The 13,770-nt window shown below is 41.4% G+C and overlaps 1 protein-coding gene across 5 annotated transcripts in view; it reads left to right on the plus strand.

Annotated features, from left to right (window-relative positions):
- The first annotated feature begins 7,990 nt into the window (after positions 1-7,990).
- The window catches only part of LOC134207942 (potassium voltage-gated channel protein Shaker), a 428,172-nt gene continuing 422,392 nt past the window's right edge, over positions 7,991-13,770 (plus strand). For 4 of the 5 annotated variants that reach the window (XM_062684025.1, XM_062684027.1, XM_062684028.1 and 1 more), the window contains exon 1: positions 7,991-8,187. The gene's annotated coding sequence lies outside the window, so the exon portion shown is untranslated. The remainder of the gene's footprint in view (positions 8,188-13,770) is intronic. The other variant, XM_062684026.1, reaches the window with a different exon arrangement.

Genomic DNA, 13,770 nt, shown 5'->3' on the forward strand with positions numbered 1-13,770 from the left:
TATGCATACAAATTGGTAGATGATTATGAAGGAAATATATAAAATGTGACGTGAAATGATCCTAAACATTGTGTGCCATCTCTCACACACTCAAGAAAATAAATGAGAAATATTGAAAGGTGCTCGAACATGTTGATAGCTGAGACGAGAGCTGCTGTTTGCTGTTGCTTAAATCGATGTTATTAGTGGGGAACTATTTCCATCTGCATCTCACTATAAGAAATTCATCTCAAATCGAAAAAAAAAATCTTCGATTTGCGTTCTCATTACTCACAAAAGTTTAAAAAAATAATAAAGAAATAAATTTGTTTTTCACTTCTTAGTTTTTGACGAATAAGAGGGCTATCACATAAAGAACCGGAACAGTTACCATTGTAAGCATTCTTGATACACGACCAAAATTTTTAGTCGTATTGATCAAATCAGTACATATCAGATCAATAGGTGGATCAAAGACCTAACTACTAAATTGATTTTTGGTTATTTATTCAACCTAGCCACGAGCCTTGTTCACTAATCAGCGATCGTGAACGAACCACGATGCAACAGGACATAAATTCGAATCCCTAGCATTAATAATATTTATGTGACGAATAATAAAAGCAAGAGTAATTGTAATATATTCCATGTATATTATTGTACTCTTATCATAATCTTAACAAGATTATTTTTTTGTTGTATATCTTTACTTGTCATAGTTAGTACTATTGCATTTAATCCCACCACTTTGTAGTCTTTACAAACAAGTATTTCAACCTCAACAGTACTGCCGTAATCTGGAAAAGTGACGTAACGGCCATTTTACAACATACATTTTTCTGTTGAAGAGCGCGATGAGTATTTTTAATGTTTGACTTTGTACGCAAACACTGTTTAGTACGCTGATTTTTCTATTGTATCAAATCTTCGATATAATAAAAATGAGTTGAGGCTTCCTTCCTGACGATTTAACTCACGAACGGTTTGACCGATCTGAAATATTTTTTCCATAATCGATAAGTTTTGGGATCCGCAAGGTTTGTATATACAAAAAGTAGGTCAATTTAAAGGGGAAATGTAAAAAATCATTAGATTACAATTTTGCATCATCTGTTGAGGGAAAGTAAATAAACGCACGGAAATTGATATAGAGTGCGGTGCAGCAAATAGTACATTGTGACATTTGCAACACCCGGGCAAAGCTTGGTTTCTTTCGCTAGTGAGATATAAGAAATGAGAAGTGAGAAATGAGTAATAAAAAGAAAATGGACGAAAAAGAGGATGAAACAAAAGGAAAAAGTAACAAAACAAAAGAAAGACGACTGGAAAAAGAAGGAAAAATAGGGAAGAAAACAGAAAAAAGGAAACAGAAGAAATAAAGAAAGGGGAATACAAATGTGAAAATCCTCGCTAGGTTCCAATCATCGCCGGAAGCACACTAGAAGTATTCCATTCAGATTTCTGACCTTATTTCAATCGGAATCCTTGCCATGTTCCATTCGCAATCCTCACCAAATTGCATTAAAAAACCTCGCCGCATTTCATTAGGAAAACTTTCCGGATTTCATTTGATATCCTTATTTAGATTCTTTCGGAATCCTTTCCGGATTCCATTCGGAATATTTTCCGGATTCCATTCGGAATCCTTTCCGGATTCCCCTCGGAATCCTTTCCGGATTCCCCTCGGAATCCTTTCCGGATTCCCCTCGGAATCCTTTCCGGATTCCCCTCGGAATCCTTTCCGGATTCCCCTCGGAATCCTTTCCGGATTCCCCTCGGAATCCTTTCCGGATTCCCCTCGGAATCCTTTCCGGATTCCCCTCGGAATCCTTTTCGGATTCCATTCGGAATCCTTTTCGGATTCCATTCGGAATCCTTTTCGGATTCCATTCGGAATCCTTTTCGGATTCCATTCGGAATCCTTTTCGGATTCCATTCGGAATCCTTTTCGGATTCCATTCGGAATCCTTTTCGGATTCCATTCGGAATCCCTTCCGGATTCCATTCGGAATCCCTTCCGGATTCCATTCGGAATCCCTTCCGGATTCCATTCGGAATCCCTTCCGGATTCCATTCGGAATCCCTTCCGGATTCCATTCGGAATCCCTTCCGGATTCCATTCGGAATCCCTTCCGGATTCCATTCGGAATCCCTTCCGGATTCCATTCGGAATCCCTTCCGGATTCCATTCGGAATCCCTTCCGGATTCCATTCGGAATCCCTTCCGGATTCCATTAGGAATCCTTTCCGGATTCCATTAGGAATCCTTTCCGGATTCCATTCGGAATCCTTTCCGGATTCCATTCGAAATACTTTCCGGATTCCATTCGGAATCCTTTCCGGATTCCATTCCGGATTCCATTCGGAATCCTTTCCGGATTCCATTCGGAATCCTTTCCGGATTCCATTCGGAATCCTTTCTGGATTCCATTCGGAATCCTTTCCGGATTCCAGTCGGAATCCTTTCCAGATTCCATTCGGAATCCTTTCTGGATTCCATTCGGAATCCTTTCCGGATTCCATTCGGAATCCTTTCCGGATTCCATTCGGAATCCTTTCCGGATTCCATTCGGAATCCTTTCCGGATTCCATTCGGAATCCTTTCCGGATTCCATTCGGAATCCTTTCCGGATTCCATTCGGAATCCTTTCCGGATTCCATTCGGAATCCTTTCCGGATTCCATTCGGAATCCTTTCCGGATTCCATTCTAATCCTTTCCGGATTCCATTCGGAATCCTTTCCGATTCCTTTTGGAATCCTTTCCGATTCCTTTTGGAATCCTTTTCCGGATTCCTTTTGGAATCCTTTCTGATTCCTTTTGGAATCCTTTCCGATTCCTTTGGAATCCTTTCCGGATTCCTTTGGAATCCTTTCCGATTCCTTTTGGAATCCTTTCCGGATTCCTTTGGAATCCTTTCCGGATTCCTTTTGGAATCCTTTCCGATTCCTTTGGAATCCTTTCCGGATTCCCTTTGGGATGCTTTCCGGATTCCCTTTGGAATCCTTTCCGGATTCCTTTTGGAATCCTTTCCGGATTCCTTTTGGAATCCTTTCCGGATTCCTTTTGGAATCCTTTCCGGATTCCTTTTGGAATCCTTTCCGGATTCCTTTTGGAATCCTTTCCGGATTCCTTTTGGAATCCTTTTCGGATTCCTTTTGGAATCCTTTTCGGATTCCTTTTGGAATCCTTTCCGGATTCCTTTTGGAATCCTTTTCGGATTCCTTTTGGAATCCTTTCCGGATTCCTTTTGGAATCCTTTTCGGATTCCTTTTGGAATCCTTTTCGGATTCCTTTTGGAATCCTTTTCGGATTCCTTTTGGAATCCTTTTCGGATTCCTTTTGGAATCCTTTTCGATTCCTTTTTGAAACCTTTTCCGGTTCCCTTTTGGATCCTTTTCCGATTCCTTTTGGAATCCTTTCCGGATTCCTTTTGGAATCCTTTCCGGATTCCTTTTGGAATCCTTTCCGGATTCCTTTTGGAATCCTTTCCGGATTCCTTTTGGAATCCTTTCCGGATTCCTTTTGAAATCCTTTCCGGATTCCTTTTGGAATCCTTTCCGATTCCTTTGGAATCCTTTCCGATTCCTTTGAATCCTTTTCCGGAATTCCATTTGGAATCCTTTCCGATTCCTTTGGAATCCTTTCCGGATTCCCTTTGGGATGCTTTCCGGATTCCCTTTGGAATCCTTTCCGGATTCCCTTTGGAATCCTTTCCGGATTCCCTTTGGAATCCTTTCCGATTCCATTCGAATCCTTTCGATTGATTAGAATCCTTTCCGGATTCCATTCCATTCGGAATCCTTTCCGGATTCCATTCCATTCGGAATCCTTTCCGGATTCCATTCCATTCGGAATCCTTTCCGGATTCCATTCCATTCGGGAATCCTTTCCGGATTCCATTCGGAATCCTTTCCGGATTCCATTCGGAATCCTTTCCGGATTCCATTCGGAATCCTTTTCGGATTCCATTCGGAATCCTTTCCGGATTCCATTCGGAATCCTTTCCGGATTCCTTTTGGAATCCTTTCCGGATTCCTTTTGGAATCCTTTCCGGATTCCTTTTGGAATCCTTTCCGGATTCCTTTTGGAATCCTTTCCGGATTCCTTTTGGAATCCTTTCCGGATTCCTTTTGGAATCCTTTCCGGATTCCTTTTGGAATCCTTTCCGGATTCCTTTTGGAATCCTTTCCGGATTCCTTTTGGAATCCTTTCCGGATTCCTTTTGGAATCCTTTCCGGATTCCTTTTGGAATCCTTTCCGGATTCCTTTTGGAATCCTTTCCGGATTCCTTTTGGAATCCTTTCCGGATTCCTTTTGGAATCCTTTCCGGATTCCTTTTGGAATCCTTTCCGGATTCCTTTTGGAATCCTTTCCGGATTCCTTTTGGAATCCTTTCCGGATTCCTTTAGGAATCCTTTCCGGATTCCTTTGGGAATCCTTTCCGGATTCCTTTGGGAATCCTTTCCGGATTCCTTTGGGAATCCTTTCCGGATTCCTTTGGGAATCCTTTCCGGATTCCTTTGGGAATCCTTTCCGGATTCCTTTGGGAATCCTTTCCGGATTCCATTCGGAATCCTTTCCGAATTCCGTTTGGAATCCTTTCCGATTCCTTTTGGAATCCTTTCCGGATTCCTTTGGAATCCTTTCCGGATTCCTTTTGGAATCCTTTCCGATTCCTTTGGAATCTTTCCGGATTCCTTTTGGAATCCTTTCCGATTCCTTTTGGAATCCTTTCCGGATTCCTTTTGGAATCCTTTCCGGATTCCTTTTGGAATCCTTTCCGATTCCTTTTGGAATCCTTTCCGATTCCTTTTGGAATCCTTTCTGATTCCTTTGGAATCCTTTCCGGATTCCTTTGGAATCCTTTCCGGATTCCTTTTGGAATCCTTTCCGGATTCCTTTTGGAATCCTTTCCGGATTCCTTTTGGAATCCTTTCCGATTCCTTTGGAATCCTTTCCGGATTCCTTTTGGAATCCTTTCCGATTCCTTTTGGAATCCTTTCCGATTCCTTTTGGAATCCTTTCCGGATTCCTTTTGGAATCCTTTCCGGATTCCTTTTGGAATCCTTTCCGGATTCCTTTTGGAATCCTTTCCGGATTCCTTTTGGAATCCTTTCCGGATTCCTTTTGGAATCCTTTCCGGATTCCTTTTGGAATCCTTTCCAGATTCCTTTTGGAATCCTCTCCGGATTCCTTTTGGAATCCTCTCCGGATTCCTTTTGGAATCCTCTCCGGATTCCTTTTGGAATCCTCTCCGGATTCCTTTTGGAATCCTCTCCGGATTCCTTTTGGAATCCTCTCCGGATTCCTTTTGGAATCCTTTCCGGATTCCTTTTGGAATCCTTTCCGGATTCCTTTTGGAATCCTTTCCGGATTCCTTTTGGAATCCTTTCCGGATTCCTTTTGGAATCCTTTCCGGATTCCTTTTGGAATCCTTTCCGGATTCCTTTTGGAATCCTTTCCGGATTCCTTTTGGAATCTTTTCCGGATTCCTTTTGGAATCCTTTCCGGATTCCTTTTGGATTCCTTTTGGAATCCTTTCCAGATTCCTTTTGGAATCCTTTCCGGATTTCTTTTGGAATCCTTTCCGGATTCCTTTTGGAATCCTTTCCGGATTCCTTTTGGAATCCTTTCCGGATTCCTTTTGGAATCCTTTCCGGATTCCTTTTGGAATCCTTTCCGGATTCCTTTTGGAATCCTTTCCGGATTCCTTTTGGAATCCTGACCGGATTCCTTTTGGAATCCTGACCGGATTCCTTTTGGAATCCTGACCGGATTCCCTTTGGAATCCTGACCGGATTCCTTTTGGAATCCTGATCGGATTCCTTTTGGAATCCTTTCCGATTCCTTTTGAATCCTTTCGGATTCCTTTTGGAATCCTTTCCGGATTCCTTTTGGAATCCTTTCCGGATTCCTTTTGGAATCCTTTCCGGATTCCTTTTGGAATCCTTTCCGGATTCCTTTTGGAATCCTTTCCGGATTCCTTTTGGAATCCTTTCCGGATTCCTTTTGTAAGCCTTTCTGATTCCTTTTGGAATCCTTTCCGGATTCCATTCGGAAACCTTTCCGGATTCCTTTTGGAATCCTTTCCGGATACCTTTTGGAATTCTTTCCGGATTCCTTTTGAAATCCTTTACGGATTCCTTTTGGAATCTTTTCCGGACTCCTTTTGGAATCCTTTCCGGATTCCTTTTGGAATCCTTTCCGGATTCCTTTTGGAATCCTTTCTGATTCTTTAATCCTTGGAATCGATTCCTTTTGGAATCCTGAATTCCTTTCCTTCCGATTCCTTTTGGAATCCTTTCCGGATTCCTTTGGAATCCTTTGCGGATTCCTTTTGGAATCCTTTGCGGATTCCTTTTGGAATCCTTTTCGGATTCCTTTTGGAATCCTTTCCGGATTCCTTTTGGAATCCTTTCCGGATTCCTTTTGGAATCCTTTCCGGATTCCTTTTGGAATCCTTTCCGGATTCCTTTTGGAATCCTTTCCGGATTCCTTTTGGAATCCTTTCCGGATTCCTTTTGGAATCCTTTCCGGATTCCTTTTGGAATCCTTTCCGGATTCCTTTTGGAATCCTTTCCGGATTCCATTCGGAATCCTTTCCGGATTTCATTCGGAATCCTTTCCGGATTCTGGATTTCATTTATTATCCTAATGAGATTTCAATCGGAATTCTAACCGGATTCCTTTTGTTATCCTCACCGGATTCCATTTGGATTCCGCTCCGTATTTTATTCGGAATCCTCTCCGAATTCCATTCGAAATCCTCACCGGATTTTATTCTGAATTCTCACCGGATTGTATTCGGAATTCTCAACAAACTCCATTTATAATCCTCACTGGACTCCATTCGGAATCCTTACCGGTTTTCATTCATATTCCTCGCTGAATTCTTCTGTTCAGAAGAAGTAAGAGAGAAGAGAAAAAGGATAAAGGAATGAGGAAGAGGGAGGGAAGCGGAAGGATGAAGGATAAAAGAAGAAGAAACAGGAATAGGAAGACTGAAAAAGGAAGAACAAAAAAAGAAGATTGAGGGAGGTGCAAGAAAGAAGCATGTAAGAAGAAGAAGGGAAGAAGAAGGAAAATAAAAGACAGGATATAATTTCGAGCGTCTTTTTTCATTTCCCATCTTGGTTTTTCCTCCTCTCTTGTTTCTTCTTCTTTCTTCTTTGATTTGTCTTTTTCGATTTTTTTTTAAAGATAGGTTAATTTTTTTTATTTTATTTTTATATCTTCATTAGTGAGACTTACAGCCCAAGGCTTTCAGGTTTTTTGTCAAACGACTAAATTCTGCAAAATGACGTGCGGTAAAACGGCTTCTGGCTGAATGGCTCGTCACGGAATTTTTAGTGGAAATTTGTTGAAGTTTTGAAGGGAAATCCGTTTGAATTTCCACTTTAAAATCATTTTAATTTTTAATAAAATATTCACGAGAAATTTGTTCAAGAATCAAAAGAAAAATTGCTGGAAGCCTCGCGGGAACTCCGAGCTGAAAACAAGATTGTTGCACTGATTGCTTTTAAAACAAACAATTTTCTATTTCAAAAAATGTTCTGTGAACCATTAACAGAAATTCTATTTGAATGGGTATCGAATAACAATCCAGAAATCTCTCCTTCAACATGATGATCATACAAGACAAAAAAAATATGAATGGAGCAATTTGCGACAAGAAATAATAAATTTGGTAATTAACCTCGCGACACGATTCCTTAATCCTGCTGGAATGTTCGCCAAATCACACAAATGCTCCCTGCTACCAGCCCTGCCAAATGTATCGAACGAGCACGGAGGTTCCAACTACCAGTAGTGAGTGAGCGTGACCCTCGTTAGTGTATCCATCCACCACCGATGGCCAACAACAACGGCCGAATGGACTGCCGAGAGACGACGACGACGACGACGGTCAACACAGTGCACAGAGAGAATGAGCGGAGTGTGGTGTTTGGATTTTCATGTGACTCGTTTTCGTAATGTTTCATTAGAGTTTTTTTTTTAATTAAGAATTGATAGGAATACTGCTGTCGAACCGCAGTGTAGTAGTGCATCATCGCTCCGCTGGGTGGTGGTGATGGAAAATAGTGTCGATCGCTACTCGTGCGGAGAAATTTCTGTTGCGTGTGGTTCCTTGTTGGCGGTTCCCAAGGACCCTTTGGTTATTATCGGTGTGTATCGAAGAAAAAGAAAGGCAGAAAAAGCCATTTCGGTAACAATAGTCCACTCAGTTTACGACATCACCGGGGGCTGTTGTTCATCGGTGTTCAAAACACATGTCCAAGGATACTTCAAGGATCCCGCCGACCAACCGACCGTCCGACCGACCGGATCCCAGAAATCGTAAAGCCGTGTGAAACTTCGGTGAAGCAGTGGCAATCTTAGTTCGTTCGTTAGTTCGTGTTCATTTTTTCGGTTGAGTGTCAAGAAGCCCAAGTTATCTGCATTGCAACGTTATTTAATAGTTCCTTTATCTGAAAGAATAATAATAAGAAAAAGAAGACGGTGAAAAATCGAGCGTGAGAGTGAGACGAAGTGAGCCCGAGGACTCTGGCTCTGTGTGTCAGTTCCGTATGCGGGCAGAAGAAGAGTTGCTACCGAAGAGGTGACTTTTTGTTACTCCCCGTCAGTGGCAGTGTATTGGGAATGGGGTGGATATTGGGGAGCCTTTTCGGTGGCACGCTATGCTACCGACGACGAGGGCCGCCGCACACCACCAACAGCGTCTCCGTTGTCGCCATCATCAGGCGAAACACATTGCACCAAACAACCAAACACCACGACGGAACACACGTAGAACAGAGCAAGAACCGATGCCGTGGAACATGTGTGCTCCCGTTTGCTGCCTTGAAGTTGCCCTCCCCTGCTTTCGTCGCCCGCTTCGCAGTCGGGTCCAAGCTGCTCTTGTGTCATTCGGTGTCATGTATTCCACATACACAGGAGCCTCTTTCAATAACAAATGAGCGGAAGACAATGCATTCAAGGGTTATCCGTGTGGAAGTCCTTACAGAGTTTGCAATTCGAGAACGGAAAAGTTTTCGATTAATTGATTGCATTTTCGGGGGGATGTGGATTATAATGTTAATGTGATTTCAACTGGTACAAATTATTCATGTTCTGCTCGTTCGTTGTAGCTTATATTTATGTCGTGACATATTTGTCCAGTGCATCATTGTCATAATAAATGCCGTGTTTGTAATTTGATGTTAATTTTAACTCTGCGTGACTGATATGTCTCATTTAGAATATTTTGAACAAGGGAGCTCGGTGTACCTCCCAGGAGCCTTTATCCCAGTACGAGCAGTGTACATGGATTTGTTACATACTACAAACTGATTATTTTTATCTAAAATATGTTTACTCCATTTTACTAAGAATTAAAATTATATAAATATTCATTGTCGAGATTCAATTTGTACAATGTTGTAATAAGCCCCAATATCTTGTTGGGGCCCATTGGAACGCATGAGATTCATCAACCAGCGCCCCGTTTGGAGCTTTTTAAAAGTAACATTGTACACATCGTAAATGTATACAGAGATGATAAGTGAGAGATTTTTTCATTCTGTTAACCCTGGCCATCGCTAATTTTTATTCAAAATGATTATATCTTCGAGGATCAAAATATCGATTCCTAGCATTAGATTAAGGTCACTCCTCACGGAATCCAAGTTTCAAAGTGTTCGCGTTTTCGGGGGCACACCACTCGATACGGAGGCGGCGCACAACTGTCATTTTTGTTTATTTAGCTTTGCTGGGTCGCAGCATGCGTGAAATAATTGAAATGACAGTTGTGCGTTCCATCCGTATTGAGTCGCTTGAAGACGCGACTGAATTTAGTTTTGGATTCCGGGATGCTTCTCCTTAAGGACATGCTTGGCCTTCCTGCTTAAAATATCTCAAATTTTCAGGTTGTTTCATAATTATCTCCATCCCGAACGTACTTTCCCAGTCAACATGCATACAAATTTTAAATTTTTACAGGAAATTGTTTTGAATTTTGTTTAATTTTCACGTGAAACTCGGCTGGATTTATTTGGCAAGTTAATCTAAATTTCCTTTCGGAATTCTTCCAAAAATGAGTGGGAAAAATTGCTGTGATGGATCGATTTTAACTCACGCGTTGCTTAGAAGTTTCTGATTTTTATAGTTAAATGCATTTTTTTTAACCTACCGTACTTTTTCTAATATAACAAAACAAACAAAACTAAATTGAAAAAAAAAATGTTATGAAAAAAATATCCTCTTCACTAACGAGCGTGGCTGCTTGCGAAGCTTCGATAAACAGAATTGAATACTGATGAAGCGCAAACAGTGACTGATTTTCTTAAACTTAAACATTAGAGGTGATGGTGGAGGCACCCAACCTAAAAATCTTCAAAAGTAAAATCTTCTTTAGGCCCATTTGCATTTATTCGGTCGTCTCACGCGACAATTCTCGAGTCATTCGAGTCATATGGAATAAGTACACTTATATATCAGTTATAGGAAAAAGTGATCGCCGCTACCCCTTACTGTAATTCAATAGGCAACAGTGTTTCACTCCCTTCAACCATTCTCAGTGTACTTGAAAGATTTTGCTTCGCTGAAGTCACTAATGTATTCAGATTTTTGAAAAAAAACGGGACTTAATTCACAAAACTACGTATCTTCATGGAATTTTAGTTTCTCTGTTCTGTAAAGCTGGTTTTTGCTTTTAATATAAATTAATTGCATAGAATGAATCTTAAATGATTCAGAAAAGTTGTTGAGTTCATTTGTTGTGAAAAACGGAAATTAATTTACAAAAGTTCGTATTTTCATAGAAATTTGGTTTCTCTGCTCTGCAAAGCTGACCTTCGGCATCTCACTTTGAGAATGAAGTTTGCATTTCATAAAATGGTTCTAACATGGTTTGTTGGGTATTATTTGGCACGTACATTTGCTGGGAAAAAAGGAAATAAATTCGCAAAAGTACGTATTTATATAGAAATTTGGTTACTTCGCTCTGCGAAGTTGGATTTCGGCTTTTCATTTTGAAAATAAAGTTTGCAATTTTGGCATCTCACTTTGAGAACAAAGTTTGCCTTTTATGGAATGGGGCTTGCAGAATGCATATGAGTTGTTGAATTTTATTTGGCACGTTCATTTATTTATTTAGTTTACATTTAAACAGATAACACTGAACCAACAATTTGACGCCATACGTCTGTTGAGAAAAACGGAAATAAATTCACAAAAGTGCGTGTTTTTATAGAAATTTGGTTTCTTCGCTCTGCGAAGCTGAATTCACCCGCCCCTGTTCCTGTAAAGGAGACAACAGCTTTATCCGCAAGCTGTCTTAACGAGCAATTTTCCACAAGACATCCATCGATGCCTCTAACATAAAAATAGTAAAGAAGGGGACTTAAACATGAGCCCTGGGGGAGACCCATGTAACTAATTCTTGAAGTTGTTGAGATTGCATGAGAAAAGCTCATATGTTACTCAGACAACAAGTTGTACAAATGGCTATTTAGCATTGGTGAAAACCCACACTAGTGGAGTTTGCCTGAAAGGACATCAACGCAAACTTAGTAAAAAGCTCCCTTAATATCCAAGAAAACTGAACCCAATTGTTCTTTTTGAGAATAGGCCAGTTGGATTTCTGTAGTAAGCAACGCAAGACAGTCATTCGTTCCCTTGCCTTGCGGTGCTATTACATGAAAGGAGAGCAAGCGAGAAATCAAGCATCGAAAATAGGGCGTCCATCTCGTGTCGACCACAGGTTGCTTCGCGCGTGAACCGTTGAATTGGGACCGAATCCGGACACACTTTTTTTTGGCGAAAGCGAAGTTTCATCGGGGAGAACTTTCCCTATCTTCGTTAATCGATGACGCGTTACGCCTTCTTCTCCTGACGGCCCAAAGTGTTGTCATCGACGTTTCGCGCGAAAGACCATCAACAAAATGGCGCCAATAACCGCGTTTCTTAGCATTCGCGAGATTCTTAAACTTACGGTTAAGGGAGACATAACGATCGTAATCATCTCGCGTACCACGCTTTCGATAGTCCTTAAACGCGTCGGACTTTTCCCGGTAGACTTTGGTACACTCTTCATCCCATCAAAGAGGAGAAGGCGGACGCCGACGTATTTGAGATCCCGGTATTGATGGACCCTGTGATTGAACTGCGCTGTCTAGGATTAGCCCGGAGAGAAACTGATGGTCTTCCAGCGGAGGAAGAATATCGACCGAATGCTCGCCGACGATGATCGCTTCAGTGTATCTTCCCCAGTCAATGTTTTTCGTGAGGTCGTACGCAATGTCGATCTGGTGAGACTGACACGATCCATTGGTGATTGAGATTTCGATAGGCAAAGTGATCACTACCATGGGGATCTTGAATTTCATTCCACATACAATCCAATGTTAGTGAAATCGAACAGAGGTCAATTCTACTTTCGAGTCCTGAAGGTGCCACACGTGTTGTTTCTCCGTTATTTAAACATGTCATGTTGAAGTAGTCGCACATGTCGTAAATCAACGAAGAACGGTTGTCATCGGTAAGTTCCCTCCAGGCCGTACCGTGTGAGTTAAACTCTCCTAGAATCAACCGTGGCTTCGTTAAGATCTCTGCGTCGCATAGAAGAATTCGGTGGCTATGCTGAGGCTTTTCCCTCGTATGTTGACATGACATGCGACTACCTCAGTGCCTGTCATCGAGGGAAGATCTATTCTGTAAAAGGAGTGGAGCTTGTTGATCATCTAAGGGCAGGGAAGAGAAGACATTTGAGCTGGCAATAGATCGGGTTGATGGAACAGCGGCTGGGGAAATGGTCTTCATCATTTCTGCATAGGATCGCCTCGACCGCTGTTTTATTGAGCGGATGATGTTTCTCCCTCTCTATATATCGAGCACACACAGTGAGTTCATGCGGAGCTTCGCCACGGCAGGTACCCTTCGGCTGTTTACTGCAGAGACGCTCGGCATGCTGCTCACCGCATTTATTTACACCGTGGTTTATTGCAGCAGTAGGACTCTTTTCACAGTGCATTACGGTCGGTATATAGAGAGGCACTGGTAATCGAAGTTTCCCTAGAACAAGGTGATCAGGAAGGGCAGACTCAGAAAAGGTCACACGATACGAATCAGACGGTTTCTTGGTGCCATCTTCTGACACGTAGTTCATTTGTCTGACATCAAGAATCTGAACTGTTGGGACCGCTCGATTTTTAAACACACCCGAAACACAAACGATTTTGCCAGATCCTTTTCGATTCGCAATTTGTTTTATTTATCCGCCATTTAAAAAAAATGGCGGATAAATAAAAAAGTGAGTGGGAAAATTGATGAAAAATGATGCAGCTCTTGGAAGGGTATACGACTTGCAGTCCGGCAGGTTGTCGTAGCCGGAAGTGCCCTTGACAGACACACCGGAGGTCTCGGCCAGGGTGTGCTGCTTCCCAGTCACAGGGCACAAAACGCGTTTAAAAACCGAGTGATAAAAACTTCTAATGAAGAAAAGCACTCGGAAAACTTTACGCGAGATGAGAGCAATAAAAAAACTGCTCGCTTCTAACGAACAACAGGGAATGGGTCATGTCATATTTCACTGAAAATGCGTATTTTTGTGAATTAAATTCCGTTTTTCACAACAAATGTACTTGCTAAATAAAATTCTACAACAAATATGTATTCCACATGGTAATTTCTAAGTAATTCATTTATCCAAGTGAGAAGCCTAAATTCAGCTTTGTAAAGAAGAGAATTCATATTTCTTTGATAATACGTACTTTTGTTAATTACAATCAGTTTATCTCAAAAACTGGACGTG

The sequence above is a fragment of the Armigeres subalbatus genome, chromosome 1 (genome assembly GCF_024139115.2).
Source record: "Armigeres subalbatus isolate Guangzhou_Male chromosome 1, GZ_Asu_2, whole genome shotgun sequence".
In the NCBI taxonomy this organism is placed as follows: domain Eukaryota; kingdom Metazoa; phylum Arthropoda; class Insecta; order Diptera; family Culicidae; genus Armigeres; species Armigeres subalbatus.